Genomic DNA, 17,412 nt, shown 5'->3' on the forward strand with positions numbered 1-17,412 from the left:
TCTTGGCTTTGATAACCTTTTGGCTTTGGATAACACAGCTTCAGATTGTTCTGTGCAGAAGAACTGCGTGCTATCCATTAGCAAATTGGACTTGCAGCATTGCTCTCCTTTTTTAATTTTCAGACTCACAAGAAGAATGGCTTTTTTATTGTATTTTAAAGGTATAGCCCCAGTTTCAGACAACATCTGTCATCCCTCCACACCACCGGGTCTGAGTTACCCCAGTGCCTTGTTTGCCCTCCCTGCTGCACCTGTGCTGCTCCTGCAGGGCAGTCCTGGATTGTCCCCAGCTGGACCTGCTTGGTGGCATTGCCCTCAGCTGGACCTGCTCGGTGGGATTGCCCTCAGCTGTGCTGGCAGCCTGGGTGGACAAAACCCAGCCTGGGGCTACCCCTCCTCTCCTGGGAGCTGCCCCTGCCCTCCTGCAGGGTCTGGGGCTCTGGGGGCAACTGCAACCCTGCCCTGCCCTGCCTGGGGTCACCTTTTGCCCCAGAGGCTCTGCAGGGGCCAGAGCACTCTGAGAACTCCTGAATTAACTGCCCTGGAAGGCTTTTGGAAGGTAAGACCAACTTGGGCAAATCTTTCCACAGGCTCAATTCTGCAAGAAGGAATCAGTAATTTGGAAGTTTAATCTCTGCTCCCACCTAGAAAGGAGAGGACAAAGGCAAGTTGCTGTGTGATGTGAATGAGGACCTTGGCAAGCAGCAATTTCTTCCCTGCTGTTATCCTGGCCTGTAGAAAAGCCTCAGAAAAAGATCAAGAATTGGGAAAGAGTCACAGATATCAGAGTTCTCATTCCCAGTGCTTGAAAGGCCCCAGGGAGAAGTAATTGGAAAATGCTTAAGATCACATTGTTATAAGGCAGCCACATTTTGCTTTAAAATTGCAGTGCAATAATCTTCTTTACTGATGGCAAGAAATGTGGTGAATTTAAAACCCTGATAAAGAGCAGGTGGGCAGGGCTGTGTTTGCAGCTGCAGCTGTAGTGCATGTGGATGTCCCAGAGGAGTGCTGCAGCATTCCAGCCTCCTGTAGAAACCCCAGCCCTGCCTCTCCATCCCTGGGCTCCTCCTCAGCTGTGTGTCCCTGGCTGCAGTGCCACCACCTGCCTGTTCCATGGGGTTTCCCTATAAGGGGTTTAAATCATCCCTTGCTCTTGCACTGTGCTGAGTTAGCCTCTCCTCCTGTGCTGTGATGGGTGCTACAGGGATTTTCATGGGAGGAGACAGAGAAAATGTAATTTTATTTTTTTTTTTATGTATGTTATTTGATCTCAGACTCCTGGGAGATGTAAAGGAAGGAAAGGATAATGACATACCAGGAGGGTGCAGGCTGAGCACAGAAAGGTTAGGATTTACACAGTGTTCCATGTGAAAGGAAGGGCAAAAGCTGCTCCTGCAGTGCAGGCTGTGATGTAGCTGTGAGCTTGGGAGGCTTGGTGTGTTGTTCCTGTGTTCCTCAGATATTTTGTGTCCTGATGTGAATTCCTGAAGTGCTGAAGCAAATGAATTCATTGTTAATTTTGATAAATGACGAGATGCTTACACATGGTTTTTAAACACCTGTGCCACGTGGCTTGGCAAACAGCAGTTTGTGAGTGTTTCCATGAGCAGCACGGGAATGTCAGAGCAGATATTGTGCATTTTCCACAGCTCTGTCTTGGGTCTGCTCACTGTTTCATTGCCACTTCTAGGTCATTAGTGAAGTGACACCCGAGGGGGAACAGAGAAATCAAATGACAGTGTAGGTGATGTCTGACATTAGCCAAATGTCAGCCTTTCTGATGGAGGCATCAAAATTAATCTGAAAATGTTACACCATTTTAGTCATTTTCCTAAGAGATTGCAAATACGAGAGGCAGGCTGATGACATTTTGATTATAGTTTCAGATTGCAGAGACCTTGCAGAACACACCTTCTTCTCTCCTCTCATGTAATTAAAACCTGCTGTCACCTTGATCTTTATTATATTTTTCCATGTCCTGGCAGGTCTCTGGAGTTCTGTGTGCTATTGATCCTTGTTGTTTGAGCAAATTCAACATGTCAATATTGCTCAGATGAGCAAGTGGCTCTGGTGTTTTGTGTTTAAGGGTGAACATGAGAGAAGCACATGGCACAGTGAGAGTGTCAGTGCACAAAGAGGTGCAAGGAAGGGAACTCAATCCTGGCTCAGGAAAAGCTCCAATCCCTGGGGGTGATTCCATGCAGGGTGACCCCAAAGGGGTCCCTGGGGCTCTCCCTGGGCAGGAATGGTGTTTGTAGGGCCACGGTGGGACAGCAGTGCCCTGTCTCCTGTCAGGGGCTGAGCTTTGGGCTTTGTGCTGGCAGCTCCCCGTGCCCACCATCCCCGAGCTGGCTTTTCTCTGCTCTACATTACTGCCAGGCCATGAAAGCCAAGCGTGTGCAATGTAGGAGTACTCTTAGAAGGGATTGATTATTGGCTGCAAATCTGATTTTTGGCAGTAAATTCTGCTGCAGAGGGAACCCAGGAGGGAGACTGTCCCACGAGGTTTTTCTGGAGTGCCTTGGCCTAAAGGTTTGCACAGGGTTTCCTGTCAATAGGTTTTTTATTTGCTGGTGCTTCTCCTGACAAATGCCTTCTGAAAAGCAAGTGGTCTTTAATTCAGCTGTGCTCAAATTTGCATTCCTTTAATGCAAAGCAGATGCTCTGATATCACCAGTGGCAAGGAGATAAGCTCAGTCCAGAGTTTTCTCAAGGAAATTAAAATGTTATGGAAGACAAATGCCCAGACAGGAAAAATCCCACAACAGCCCTAAAGCAATCGGGGAAAAAATTATGTGGATATTTGGACTTTACATTTTAATGAGACTCTTTGGAAACATTAAATCCATTTGCTTTTCCTTTTCTAGGCTTACAGAAGGGACGAGACAATGACTGTAAAAAGAAAATTTGGCATTAATATCAGTGAAGAAAAGGGTTATGTTCAGTATTAAATTCCTTCACGGATACCTTCAGCATATAGTGAATAAGTAGAAATAGATTTAAGAAACACTGTAAAATTAAACTTTATAAGATTACTTTTTTATGGAATATGCAGTAGCTGCCACATAGAATAAATGTATGTTTTTCATTATATTTTTATTATGCATTTAAAGCACATTAAGGAGCAAACAACCATCAAAGAAAAAGAAACTTATTAGATTTAGCAAGTAATCATATCAGTTTTATGTATGGTTATATTTTGTGGAAGAAGGGAGAGATGCATGTCAGGTGTCCTTTCAGGCTATTCAGTGAGCCATTTTTCTTTGGGAGAACAATATTAATGGCTGTTTGGCTCTGTTCCTGCTGGATTGCATGAGCGTTTTGTCTTCTTTATTACAGTTCCTTATAAGAGTGCCATTACAGCTGGAGCAACCAGTAGAGCATCTGGAGAAATGGATTGCTTTGATTTGGTCTCTAAATGGGCCTTGGTTTGTGTGTGCTCCTAATTTGTTTGAACATTTAGGGAAGGGTTTGTGGCTGTGAGTGGTGTTGAGTTGTTGCAGGCTGTCCTCCAGAGCTGAGACTGTGCTGTGGTGGGAGAATCTGCTGATAAACCTTGGGTTGGGCTGGTGGGGATCCAGGGCTGCCTTTGTCCTTTGGTTTCCCTTTGGTGGATGATGCCCCTTGTCATCCTTTCTGCTCTTGGTCCCTCCCAGACCAGGATCTGCTCTCTCTGCTCTCTCTGGCTGTGCCCAGCTCAGCAGGACCCCCTGCCCTGCCCTGCCGGGGTCTCTGGGCTTTGGGAGCTCTGTGGATTCTCCAGGCTGAGTTTGTGAACAGCCCAGCTCCCCCAGCCTGTCCTGGGCAGGAGGGGCTCCAGGAGCTGCACAGTATCCGGAGTTCATTCCCTGCAGGGACCCTGGCCCAGATTCCTGGGCACAGAGCAGATCCAGGCCCCCAGAAACTGTACAGCATCCTGAGAGAGCTCCTGCAGGGACCCTGGCCAGTTCTGGGCAGGAGCAGATCAGGCCTCCAGATGTACAGCATCCTGAGAGAGCTCCTGCAGGGACCCTGGGCCGGAGGAATCAGGCAGGAGCAGTGTCCAGCATCTGAGTTTCCTGCAGGGACCCTGGTCCTTCCTGTGCTGGGCAGGAGGAGCTCCAGGCCCTCAGCAGTTTCACAGCATCCTGAGTTCATTCCCTGCAGTTCCCTGGGCCAGGTTTCCCGGGCAGAGAGGAGATCCAGGAGCTGCACAGCATCCTGAGTTCCCTGCAGGGATCCGCAGAGGCCCAGGCACCATCCTGAGTCGCAGGATCGGCAGAGGAGATCCAGAGCCTCAGGAGCTGCACAGCATCCTGAGTTCATTCCCTGCAGTTCCCTGGGCCAGGATCCTGGGCAGGAGGAGATCCAGGCCCATCCAGGTTCTGCAGGTCCTCAGAGCTGGAGCTGCCAGCACCTGGCTCCCTGCGGGATCTGCAGAGGGCCAGGCCTGGGCTGCACAGCTCTGGTACATCAGCTGGTCACTGGGCGGCTGAGCAGGGAAGGCACAGGCTCCAGGTGCAGCTCTGAGCTGGGCTGCTACCTGGCGCCCGCTGGGCTCAGCCAGCCGGGCACAGGGCTCAGCACGGGCTGGGCTCAGCACAGGCTGGGCACGCTGGGTTACAGCAGGGTGGGCACGCTGGGCTCAGCATGGTGTCCTGCTGGCTGTGCCAGGGCTGTGCTGCTGCCCCAGCCCCTCAGCCTCCCTGGGCATGGTCTGTGGGAGCTGGGATCCACACTGGCAGCAACCTCTGGCTCAGCTGAGATTCCCCTGGCTGGCCCTGGTGATGGCACTGCGGTGGAGTTAATGTGGGTAATGAATGGGCACTTGAGCAGAGCTGCTGAAAGCCAAAAGGGCAATGCTTGTGTTCATGCTGAATCACTACAGTAAATTTAGCAATGAGACTTGACATTCTCTGCCTAATAAGAGCAATTTTTATGCTCAAATTGTGACTCTCTTTATATAAAAGGAAAATAACATTAAGCAGTACTGTATAGCTTTAGCAGTGTCACAGTTTCTATAAATGTCAAAGTACTCATTCATTTAGTTGACAAATGTCACTTCAGAAGCAAATTATTTTTCTTAGTGGCAACATGATTTATGTATGCCACACAGTCCATTTTTTGAAAAAGTGGGTTTCTTTTCAAGAGCTATTAATTACAGATTATTTGCAATAATTATTTTGAGGGTTTCATATTTTCATAACACTTATTAGAGCAACATCTCTGGGTTTTTATTTTTTGTGGAAGAACCTTATACAGAACTTTTCACTTGTGTGTTAAATGTAGGTTTATTAATCCCTAGATGTGGGGGCCTGAATATATGTTGTATTGTAAGACCTGTGTGGGTCTGAGTTGCTCCAAACGAGCTGCAGCTGCAGGGTCCTTAGTTGGGCAGCAGCTGTAGCTCGTGAAGGTAACTGAGATAAATAGGGGTGGGTTGAGAGCCCAAGAGGAGCCCCTGAGAAGACAGGAAGGACTGTGCTGCAGAGAATGGAGAAGAGCTCCAGCAGAGAGAGCGAGAACAACACTGCAGCGAAGATTACAACAACTGGTGACCCCGACGTGATGAAGAACACACAACCAAACATTGAAAGAAGGTATGGAATCCCCCGGACAGCCGAGAGCTGTGGCAGCCTGAGAGCTGGGACTTTGGAATATCAGCCAGAGAGCTGGGACTATAGAAGATAGGACAGCTGAGAGCTGTGGCAGCCTGAGAGCTGGGACTGTAGAATATAATATGGCCTTTGAATTAAGGTGCTGTAGCAGCAGAAAGCTGGAAGAATATGGCCTTTAAAGAAAAGAGCCTTGGAACATTTAAAGACAGCCGAGAGCTGTGGCAGCCTGAGAGCTGGGACTGTATAGGGATATGTATATATTCTATGTGTGTATCTAAGACAGCCGAGAGCTGGGACTGTATAGGGATATGTATATATTCTATGTGTGTATCTAAGACAGCCGAGAGCTGTGGCAGCCTGAGAGCTGGAACTGTATGTGTATTGTGATTGTATAATTGTTAAAAGAAAAGGGGGGAAATGTGGGGGCCTGAATATATGTTGTATTGTAAGACCTGTGTGGGTCTGAGTTGCTCCAAACGAGCTGCAGCTGCAGGGTCCTTAGTTGGGCAGCAGCTGTAGCTTGTGAAGGTAACTGAAATAAATAGGGGTGGGTTGAGAGCCCAAGAGGAGTCCCTGAGAAGACAGGAAGGACTGTGCTGCAGAGAATGGAGACGAGCCCCAGCAGAGAGGCAAGAACAACACTGCAGCGAAGGTTACAACACCTAGATGATTGCAGGAAAATTGAGTATTCAGCAATAGTGATCTGAGGGGCCCTGGAGGAGATGAAGCTCTGGTGCCCCAGGCAGGGATGCAGCTGAAAATTGCATTTGAAGCTGTGAGGAGGAGGAGGAGTTTGGCAGCCATCAGGGGAAGGGTGTGGGACCAGGGCTGGCTGCTGTGGTTTAGCTCAGGGCTCTGTGCTGGGTACCCTGTGAAAGCCAGGCCAGGTTTTTATTGCTCTGATGCAAAGATCCCGGTGCATCCCCAGCTGGCTCTGAGCTGGACTCCAGGGCTGCACAGCTGTTATGGCCCCTGCACGCCCTGGGCAGCATTTCATGTGCTGGGAGCCCAAATTCATCACCAGGAACCATCTGGAGCAGCAAGCTGTGAACACCTCCCAAACCTGAAGGGTGGCCCCAAATGCTGCAAGAAAAAAGATTTAAAAAAAGTTAATGGGTACAGAACTTCTTAAAGCACCAGTAAGGGGTCTCACCTTTTGTATTTGCTTGGAAAAATGTGATCCAAACGCTGCTGCTCCAGCAGGGTAAGGAATGGGTGCTTGCCACAGCCACTTGCAGAATTTCAGTCTCATTCTGCTGAAGATTCAGCTGAGTTTTCCTGACACAGGTGAGCCTGCTTTGAGGCTGTGACATTTCATGTGGTTTTGGACTGATGGAAAATTGCAAGTGTTTTTTCCTGGCCTTGCTGTGGTTCATGTAGGATAACAAATAATAAATAAATAATTTTTAAAAGTGCTTTATTTCCAAGGCTGTGTGATCTCCCATAGACACTGTTTGTTTAAGCATAATTTCACCTTAAATACAGCCATTCTTTGGAGGTCTCAGCCTCAACAGAGGCAGAAAATGTGATCCAGGTTTATATAAATAATAGCTGGGGTTTATTTTCTGTCCCAGAGGGGGATAGTGCAGGTGTGTGCCTTTGTAGCAATAGTAAAAGATTTAGCAAGGAATGGCTTTAAAATTTAATCGGTGCAGTCTGCTGCCTGAAAATCAACTTTGTGCTGCTGTGGAGAGGCTCCTGTCCCTCCTAGGGAGGAGCTGCTGCTGTGTGGGACCCTCTGTGCTGGGGCCTGCCCAGTGTCTGCAGGATTTCCCTTCTCTTTGCCTTGGCATTCCTGACATTATTTTCCCAGACTAAGCATCTGTATTTTTAAATACAATTTTCTTGAATAATTTGAATTAATGTTCAGGCAATTACCAGGCTCTTCATGTACTTAGGGTACATATGTAATTGCATCATTTGGACAGTTAATTGCCCTGTTTAATGATGTTACATCAATTTCCTTATTAAGCATAATGAATCAAATGCAACTGCCGTGCACATGGGGGTTTGAAGGAGCAGTTTCTCACATGGTGGCTTTCACAGCAGGAGGAAGCCTGACAGAAACGCTTGGGCTGGACTGCAAGGTGCTTCCCACTGCCTTTGATCAGAGATGCAAACTGAGCTTTGAAAGAGAAAACTCTGCCATTCTGGGATTTTGGGGCTCAGCATCAGTTTTAAACCTTTAGCACTGAGAGAATACCAAACAAAATGAGCTGTACAAGGAAGGGGGTGAAAGGAGCAGAACCAACGTGTGTGAAAGGAGCAGAAACACTGCAGCTGACACCCTGGGCAGGGACAAGGGGAGCTGGAACATTGATCAGCAATGCTGAAAACAAGGGGAGCTGAGAGGGAGAGGCTGCAAGGGCAGGCACAGAAACTGCAAGCAAAGGAAAGTTTCTGTATCGTTCCCTTATGTTTATTAGCAGTAACATTTCCAAAAGGTTAAGCTGGATTGTTGAAATGAAGACTAACAGTGTTTGTGGTGCATTTGAAAAGTGACCTGCCCTGATGAAGAACTCACAGCCCATTTTCCTTGGTCTGCAGTTTTTACACTGATGATGCATTGTTGCAGCACTAATGCCAAAATACCCCATGGTTGTGTCATACCTGCTGAGAACTTCCCTTTTTGGGGGATGCTAGTGCTGGTTGTTTCCCCAAACCCTGCCCAGAAGGGATTTTTGCTCAGCTGAGGCATTTGGGGTGCACATGGGGGTGGCCTGGCACCATCAGGGCCACGCCAGCCTCTGCAGGGAGTGCTGTTTTGTGATGTCTAATGAGGGAAACACAGCAGAAGGGAAAGGGAACATTTTGTGTTGCTTTTAGAAGCCAAAATATGAATGAATTTTCTTCTGCCTCAGTATCAGTGTGCAGAGTAGTTACCAGAGGCTTCCATGCAATATTGTAGGCACAAACAGATTTGACAGGGTTTTCTTTTCCCTGTGGAATTTCTAGTAAATAGAGATAAATTATCTCATCTGTTTTCTGTTTATTAGCTGGGACTGTATCAAATTAAGTGCCTCCAGTATTGCTGTGAGATGGAGAAATAATCACTGCCCTCCATTTAATCATTTCTCTGCCAACACGGGCTCGTGGCAGTGGCACTGGAGGAATCTGCTGGCCCTGCCTGGCCATGTGTGTGCCTGTGCAGAGGGGAAATACCTGAAAATACCTGCCAGAAGCTCCCTGCTCCTCCTGGTGCTGCTGTTCCTCCTCCTGGTCTCTCACCTACAGCTTTGGCACCACCTCGCTGTTTGTGACCACACAAATTTGCCACAACACAATTATTAATGGTCAGCTGCACATTTTCTGTGCAGAGTACGTTTTTTTCTGAAACGAAATATGGATTTTTGTGTGAGTGAAGCCTTGGAGCTGTGGCACAGGTTGGAGTGCAGCTCTGCAGCCTGGCTGGGCCCCCTTGGGCAGGAAAAAGCAATTTAGGGTTGCACCACTTAGCTTGGGGTCACCTCCACTTGAGCTGTGGGGTCCGCAGGGCTGGGGATGGCAGGCTCAGTAAAGCTGATGTGAGAGCAGCATTGCTTGTGGGAATTGTCATGCAGGGAATGGAGGAGCTCCCCAGGACAGGCCAGGGATGCACTGCACCTCCTTGTGTGTTATCCTGGGCTTAAACAGCCTGCCCTGCTGCTGAGGCTGAAAGCTGAATGATGTGTTTCAGAAAGCAGGGGGTACTTGGAGGGTCCATGCCCTCAGCCTGGTTGATCATTTTTGTCTCCTCTGCAGTCACTGTTATCCTGCAGTAACACACAGCATTCAAACAGTGTTAGTTGTATTTATGGGTAGATTGAGTTGGTTTGAGTGAGCTGTAATTCTTTGTTCAAACCCCTCCAAACCACCTTTATTGCCTTTCCCACTCCACCTTTGTGCAGGCTGCATTAGCATTTAAAAATGCTTTTTATTGCAGGCTCTCCTCTCCGGCTGCCCTCGGCCTGGGAGGGCACAGGGCACCCTTGGGATTGCTCACAAATCTCTGTTTGGTTACACTTTGATGGCATTTCAGCAGCCCCAGGGCCCTGCCAGGGCAGGGCAGGAGCCCCAGGTGCTCAGGCACATTGCTGGGATGGCAGCTGCCCCATATCTGTTTGTAATTGGGTTTTTCCTCCCCTAATCCCTCTGTTCTCCTCAGAACCAGCCTTGTCTCAGCAGAGGGGATGTCCTGGCACCTGGTCACCCTCCCTGTGCCAATGCTGAGCATCTCCCCCTGCCTTACCTGAGCCAGGCAGCGCTTTGAGTCAGTACAGGGAATTCTCTGCAGAGTGGGGCTGGCAGGGAACTCTGGCTATTGCAGCGATGATGGTGAGGGTTTGCTGCTGAGGCCCTTCCAGAAACAATAGCAAGCAAATTCTTTGTAGGACCAGGGCTCTAAGTGAAACCTGAGGTCTCACTCAGGAAGGGGGCATCACTGCAAAGGTTGCCTAGATTATCACAGCTGCATTTTTTCCCTGTGCTCCACTGCAGCAGCACAGAGAGCAGGGAGTTTAAAGGAGGCAGCCCAGGGTGGGAACACTCACTGTTACCCACATTGATCCCAGGGCTCCTGCTGCCTCCAAACACTCAGGAATTATATACACTGCCCCTAAAGCGTCGCCCAGCCTGGTCCCTCAGCCTTTACAGCTGCTGTTACATCTGGCACATGCAGCATTTAAATCAGCCCCTCATTGTGTGCCCTGTTTGGGTGCAGATTGGTGGGCAACAGGGGTGGTGATGAAAATGTGTTCTGTGCCCTGGGAAGAGAACAGAACAAAAGCATCTGTTGCAAGGGGAGGTTTGTACCAGCAAATAACAAAAACTCTGTAAGTGGGAGGGGAGTTCAGTAAATAAATAACACAGTGCAATAAACAGTCACTGGGTTTTGTAGGATCCCTACACCTCCCTCTCCATGGGTTTTTGGGGACAGAACAGGTTGTGCTGGCACACCTCTATGGTTGATCCTGCTTTGTGCCAGTGGGATGGACTGGGGGAGTATTTTAAATTAATTTTTTATGATCCTAGGACAATTTGTGCATATAAGTCCAGCTGAAATCCTTGTAGGAAGTGATTTCATGTTGGGGTTTTCAATCCCAGTCACAGTTAATGAGTATCCAGAGTGCTTCTTGTACATGTGCTCTGTTTAAATAAAATGTTCTGTGGTGCTGGCTTGTTTTACCTGAATCCATTCAATATTTCTGTTGTTACTGATATTGGATTTTTTGGTCTGTACGTTTTGTCAGCTACTGAAATGTGATTTAGCAATCCAATAACACTAATGTGCTGCAGAAATATGGCTTTATCCACTGGCCATGGGTAACCCACAGAAGCACCGCTGGAGTTTTAATGCTGACCTTTTCTGTTATTTAGCAGAAAATCCACGATTGCAGGAGGAAATAGAGATTTTCCTTTGTGGGCAGTGTGTTTTCCTTCAGGCTGGGAAGGACTGAGGGGCTGGGCTGCTTTCCCTGGGCCAATCCAAGCAGAATAGAGACGTTTTTGGTCAATAACCCATGACAGTGCCAACAGGGGTGAGGATTGCCATGGGATCATGGAGTGGTTTTGGTTGGAAGGGACTCAGAGCCCACCCCAGCAATTGGCATCAAATGGGCAGCAATTGGCATCAATGCTGACCCTGGACTGTGGGATTGTCCTGCCAGTGCTGCCCCTTTGAACTGGTTATTCTGGGATTCACTGCACAGGCTTTAGCTGCTGGATGAAATTGTGAATGCTCCTGGTGAAATTTGTGAGGAAAAAATATTGGAGCCCTTTCTAGGAGTTTTATAAGAAGAGATGTGTTCTTATAGAGCTCTGTTCTCTGTTCTGAAAAGGGCTTTTCAAATCAGGTATAGCTTTATCACCACTGGGCAACTTCTTGGAATCATCCTATAAAGTTTAATAAAAACCCAAGGTGTCAAAGAAATTATGCAAAAGGATGCAAAGTACTCTAAAAGAGAGCTTCTCTTTTTCTGCTAAATGCAGTATTGAGAGCTTCCAAGTTCCCTATAAAAATATGCTGATGTTCTTTTATAAATATCATGTACCACTTTATAAATATTTTATGAAAAATATTAACACTTTGCTTTGGAGGAAAGCTTTTGAGGCTTTTAGGCACATCACAATTGCTTTCTCCAGTCCTCCCACACTGCAGCATTTCCCCACTGCTTTTGTCCTTATGCAGAGTGCTCCTGAGCAAACAGAGGTGGCTCAAACCTCTCCAGGAAATCAGCTGAGGGCAGAACTGGTGAGGTGGAAAGGACCTTTGTGACCAGCAGGTGCAGCCCCCAACCCACCACCGTGGTCACCATTAAATGTTCACCATTGGAGTGTCCCCGGTGCCACAGCCAGGGGGCTTTGGGGTCCTCCTGTGAGTTACCCCTGCTCCAGGGCTGGGGATCCTGTGGGGGGCTGGCACAGCCTGTGCATGGTCTGTTTGCGATTCCTGCCTCCCTCAGCATTCTCCCCAGAGCTGTGCTTCATGGTTCTTCTCCTTTGGATTCTCGCACTGCCTAGTTTTTATCTTGAGGTGTTGTTTTGCCTTTTTATTTTCTTCCCTTGGCTGAGGGATTGAAGGAAGGACGCCTGAGTCTGTGACCCCACAGCCCCGTGAGGCAGGGTCCTGTCTGTCCCCTGGGGATAATGGGATAACAGGGGTGGGATAGCGGGGGTGCCCCCAGCCCAGGGGGGCTGCACGGGCAGTGCCAGCAGTGCCCAGGCTGGCTGTGGCAGTGCCCCGGGGTGGCTGCAGGAGCTGCAGCAGGTTCCAGTGCTGCAGGCCAGCTCAGCACAATGCCCTGCAGTGAGAGCAGCCCTGGGGAGCCAGGGCAGGGCTGTGCACTCTGTTCCACCCTGCCTGCCAGGGAGAGCAGTGCCAGCTCCCTGCCTGCCTGTGTGTGGCTGCTATAACAGCTCTGTGCTGCTGATGCTCCTCCTGAGCTCCCAGGGCAGCAGCAGCAGCAGCACTCCAAATGGCTCATTATGGATTTGTGTGTGTTCCTGGACCTGCTGAACCTCAGCATTTTCTTAAGGGCTTGGCCTTTTTTGTTGTAAAGCTTGACAGTGTAACCCTGCTAATCTGAACACAAATGTTTTGGGTTTTTTGATGAATAAGCTTACAGTTCACTTCACACGGAGTCCCTGATGCACAGCCCCAGTGGACGTGCTGTTGTCTGCTGTCTCTTTCTCCCCCTGCCCTTTTCCCTTCCCACACTGTGCCTCCCCAGCCCAAAGGCAAAGCCCAACCACCCCTTCATCATCTGAGCCTCTCATCTCCTCCCTGGCTGCTGCTCTGCAGGAGAACTCGTTCCTGCTGCTCATAATGAGCTTTCACTCAAGGGGCTGATCAATAGCAGAGCCCAGCAGGTCTGTCTCCATTGCTTGTTTTCTCTATCTTGAATCTGCCAAGAGAGATTAGACCATTGCCAAGGTCACTCAATAGGCTGTGAGTGAAGGGAAAGATATCTGGCTGACTTTTTTAGGACAGGCTGCAAAAAGGCAGCAGTGGGGCTCAAACTGGGTGCACAGAGACAGATTAAACCTGCCTCAAGGGCACCAGGGGCTGCAGGAGTGAGCCTGGCACAGACACATCCCCTGCCAGGGCAGGTGGGTGCCCTCAAGTGCCCTGGCAGCACTCAGGGGCAGCAGGAGCAGAGCAGAGATGATGCAGGGGCTGAGGGAGAGACCTCAGTGCTGAAATCAGGGGGTCTGTGCTCGTTTTTGTGGGGCACAGATGGGGCTGTGGCACTCGGGGCCCTGGGGGCAGCCCTGTGCCCTCCTCCTGCTGGCACTGGGGACCCTGGGGAGCCCCAGAACCTCCCGAGCACTGGGCTCTGTGTGCCTGAGCTGCTCCTCAGAAATGGGAAATATTATTAAAAACAAAAGCAGGAGTCACGGGAAGTTTTTGTGTTGCCAATGAGTGGAATGACAGGGGGAGGCTTCTAGGAAGAGGCAATATATTTAATGGCACTGACTGCTGGAACAGGGACAGCAGTCTCTGGCTGCTGTGTCTGAGAGCTCGTCCTGCTTGTTTTCCCCCAGGTTCCAGCAGCTGATCTAATAAAACACACTGTCTGGATAAATCTTGCAGCCTCAGATCATCGTGTCTGCCTCAGAACAGCTAATAAAACAGCAGACAGAGTCCCCTAATATCCTTTCCTCATTTGATGGCCCCTCCATGCAGACCAGGCAATGTTCAGGAGCCTTGCACAGAAAGCTCTGACTTGTGGGTTAACCTGGCATTGCAAATAAGACTGAAAAAACTGCTTCCACAATAACAAAAATTAAAAAATCCTCTCCACTCTCTTTTCATTCAAACTTCTCTTGAGTTTGAGGCTATTTGATCTGTAGGAGACAAACCTCCCTTTCTGTGCCCTGGGAGGAGATGTGGCTGTGCCCAAGCTGTAATTCTGCTTTTATACCTGCTAGATTGGTAGCTTGGTTTCATTTCAGTCTGGTTATTCCCAAGCTTTTAAGCAGCAGTGTGCAGTTAATTGCTGTCTTGGCCTGGGACCAGAGCAGGCAGGAGAGCTCTGAGGAAGGAACAGCAGTTGTGGGGTTTTGCAGGGCTTTTGGAGATAAAATGATCCTTTTGATTTCCTCTGCCTCCCCTTGGCCACCAGGGTGAGACCTCAGTGTCAGTGATGGTAAGGGATGAAGGAAGTTGTGTTAATTCCTTCAACTGTAAGAGACAATCTCGTATAATTATCTGTGAGAGAAAGCCGACAGATAATTGCAAACTGCCACAGCTCCCACTCTGAGTTGTTCTGTGTGACATAAAGGCTTCAAAGCCTGAAGATTTAAATCATGTGAGTGGCCTGACTCCAGAGTGACCAAACTGGGCTGGAACAAGGCAAACAGAAGAGACTCTGGCTCTGAGTGTGCCTGTCCTTATCTTACAGCTTTATCTGGGCTTCTAATTGAATTTTAAAGGTGCTGATTATAGGCTGAGGCTCCAGCCCAGATGGAGAAGGACCAGTGGGACTGAGCTTGTCTAGAGCCCCTTTTGGCTTTGAAACCCTTGCTGTTCTCCTTCCCAGAGCTGGTCAGGCCAGGGGCTCCAGTCTGGGCCTGGGTTTGGTCAGAGCTGTCCCAGGGTGTCCCCAATGTCCCCAGGCTGCAGAGCTGCCCTGTTTGCAGCTCTCTGGTGGCTTCCCAGCAGTGCCAGGCCTTGCCCAGCTGTGTCCCCATTCTCTCCCTGTCGTTTCTGACCCACTGGGTGTTGGTATTTCAGTTTCAAGCCCAGTTTGGCACGGGGTGAGGGAGATGCCAAAGCTGGTGGGGTCTGTCCCTCCCTCACCCCAGAGGCTGCATGTGCTGGGGCTGTGAGAGCTTCTCCTCCCTCTGCCAGAGGATCTGCACTGAAATTGCTTCAATTTGAGGAGAATCCTTGCTCTTCTCAAAGTTTGGAGCCAATCCTTTCCTGCTGCAGTGTGGGATTTGTGCAGTATGGAGACTTGACACAGGATTGTCCTGTGGGTGAAGGCTTGGCCAGAGCTGGAGAAGTGTTAAGGAAGGGTTTTTGTTTGGCTTTGGATGTACCTTTGGGTTTTTCTTGTCACTTAACCCCCTGTCTGTGCTGTGGGAAGTGATTCTGCTTGCCTTAGTGGGCTTCTATAAGAATACGGAACTATAGAAATATAGAATATATTTCTATACTTAGAAAGTCAAGAGAAATGCAAATTGTGGGGCTGTTCCTTGGCCAGGAGCACAGGTGAGCAGCAGAGATGGGAGTGTTTGCTTCCCTGTACCATGGCCTCAGTTTGCAGACTGACTGAACCATCAGCCATGGGTTGGTTGTCCTCTGTTTACTGACTGCAATGGGCTGGTTATTCTCTGTTTACTGATTGAACCATCAGCCATGGGCTGGTTATTCTCTGTTTACCGACTGCACCCTCAGCCCTGGGCTGGTTATCCTTTGTTTACTCATTTGTCTCATTGTGTTGCACGCTATGAAATCAGTTTAAATGTGATGGAATGGGATGCACTGAACTTCAGGTCTGTTAACACAATATGGCAGCACGTTTGGATGCATTAGTTTCACTTCATGGAGCCACAACTGGCTCTGACAGTGGTGGAGCTGGTGGAGGCTGGGACAGGGCATAACACAGATCCCACTGCCAGTGCATTTGCCTCAATGAACCTTGGCATCATACATAATTGTTCCAAAAATAAATCTAAATTTATCTTGTAGAGTGCTTGAGGAGAACAATGAAGTCCAAATTGAGTATAATTTCCCCCCATTTTGTCTCTTGAAGCAGCAAAACCTGCAGGTTTAATTTAATTTGGGTTGCCCAGAGCAGCTGGGGCAGCCCCTGGGTCCCTGGAGTGTCCAGGGCCAGGCTTGGAGCAGCCTGGGACAGTGGGAGGGGTCCCTGGGTGGGCTTCAGCACGCCTTCCAACCCCAAACTTTCTGTAATTCTCTAATTCTAGTCACCTTTCTATCACTGCTGTGGAAGCTTTGGGCAGCAGGTAGCTGGGGATGATTTTGGTGCTTCCTCTGGTGATCGGTCTGTTTTTTCTGTTGCCTGTGCTTTGTTTGATGTTCTAAATGTGTTTCAAAAGGATCTCCCTGCTACAAGGAGAATAAACAGTGCCCTGGATGAGGCTCTATCAGTGTTTGGGCAGGTGTGCAGCTGTAACTCAGTGTGGGTAACTGGGGATTGGGGAGTGCAGGGAATGCCCTCGGTGAGGGCTCAGCGCTCTGTTCTGCTGAGGCTGGTCCTGCTGGCCTGGTGGGACAGGGCCCTGCTGAGGGCAGGGCTGGGTGGGGGCTGCTCCAGACCCCCCAAACAAGAACAAGGCTCTGAACCCCCGGGGCAAGGCTGGTGACACAAACAACTCTGCCTTTCAGCTCCTGTTTGCTTCCTTGCCTTCTGCCAGCTGAGATGTTATTAACTCTGTCAGCTCTCTGCAGATTAATTGGAGCTGTAAACACTGGAATTACCTTTGGGTTGAAGGAGTGAGCTTATTCAGACCTTGAGGAGGACAGGGGAGCTGTCTGAACGTTGCTTGGCTTGGTCACAAAAACCTTTGGATCTTTGCGGATGGAAAACAATGGTCTGAGTGAGTGAATGGAAGATGTTTGTCTGTTCTCTCCTGCCTGTGTCACTGAGATGTTGGAATTGGTTTGGTTTTGAGTTCCATGATTCTGTGGCCTCGTAGCCGTGGAGATCCCAGAGCTGGTTTGGCTCTGTGCTGGGTGTATGAAATGCTGAGTGCTGCAGGAGCACCTGCAGCTCTCTGTGTGAGCATTCCCTGCTCTGGAGGTGCTTTGTGCAGGGCTGTCATTTTCCATGCCCCATCCTGGGCAGGGGCTGGGGTCTCTGTGCCCACCCTGTGCCAGCTGCAGCCCAGGGTTCCAGCCCTCACCACAGTTCCCTGATGCCATGCTGACCTTGCTCTGTCCTTCCCGTGGGTTCTGCAATGAGCTGCTAGAAAACAAGCACATGTTTAGTTTTTGGGAGCTTTTTCTACCCGAGTTTCTTTGTGTAACTCACTGCAGCCTGTCTTTGCAAGTGTGGTATTTTTCTCCTAAAGGGCTCTGCATGTTTATGGATCTGCAGGAAGATGTGAGTGTGTCAGAGCAGGAGCAATCGAATGGAAATACAAATGGAACCTGGGGCTGGAGGCAAACTGGGGGAGCTTGGGCCTGCTGCAGACTTCCAGGAGCTCATTATTGAGCTGTTGATTTCATTAGAGCAAAACCAATGGTGTCTGAATAATTAAGGATTTGCTTTGTTGGTGGCACACTTTGTCTCCCATTGATCCATTTACTTTGAATTGCCTGAGTGCAATTGGGGGGGTCAGACCTGTGTTGTGGGACAGGGGT

The 17,412-nt window shown here is 49.1% G+C and overlaps 1 long non-coding RNA gene across 3 annotated transcripts in view; it reads left to right on the top strand.

The window, feature by feature from the left end:
• The first annotated feature begins 397 nt into the window (after positions 1 to 397).
• The window catches only part of LOC135453236 (uncharacterized), a 50,972-nt gene continuing 33,957 nt past the window's right edge, over positions 398 to 17,412 (top strand). For 2 of the 3 annotated variants that reach the window (XR_010441802.1, XR_010441803.1), the window contains exon 1: positions 420 to 559. This is a non-coding gene — a long non-coding RNA (uncharacterized LOC135453236). Of the gene's footprint in view, positions 560 to 17,412 lie in introns of all 3 variants that reach the window. The other variant, XR_010441801.1, reaches the window with a different exon arrangement.

The sequence above is a fragment of the Zonotrichia leucophrys genome, chromosome 12 (assembly GCF_028769735.1).
Source record: "Zonotrichia leucophrys gambelii isolate GWCS_2022_RI chromosome 12, RI_Zleu_2.0, whole genome shotgun sequence".
NCBI lineage: Eukaryota > Metazoa > Chordata > Aves > Passeriformes > Passerellidae > Zonotrichia > Zonotrichia leucophrys.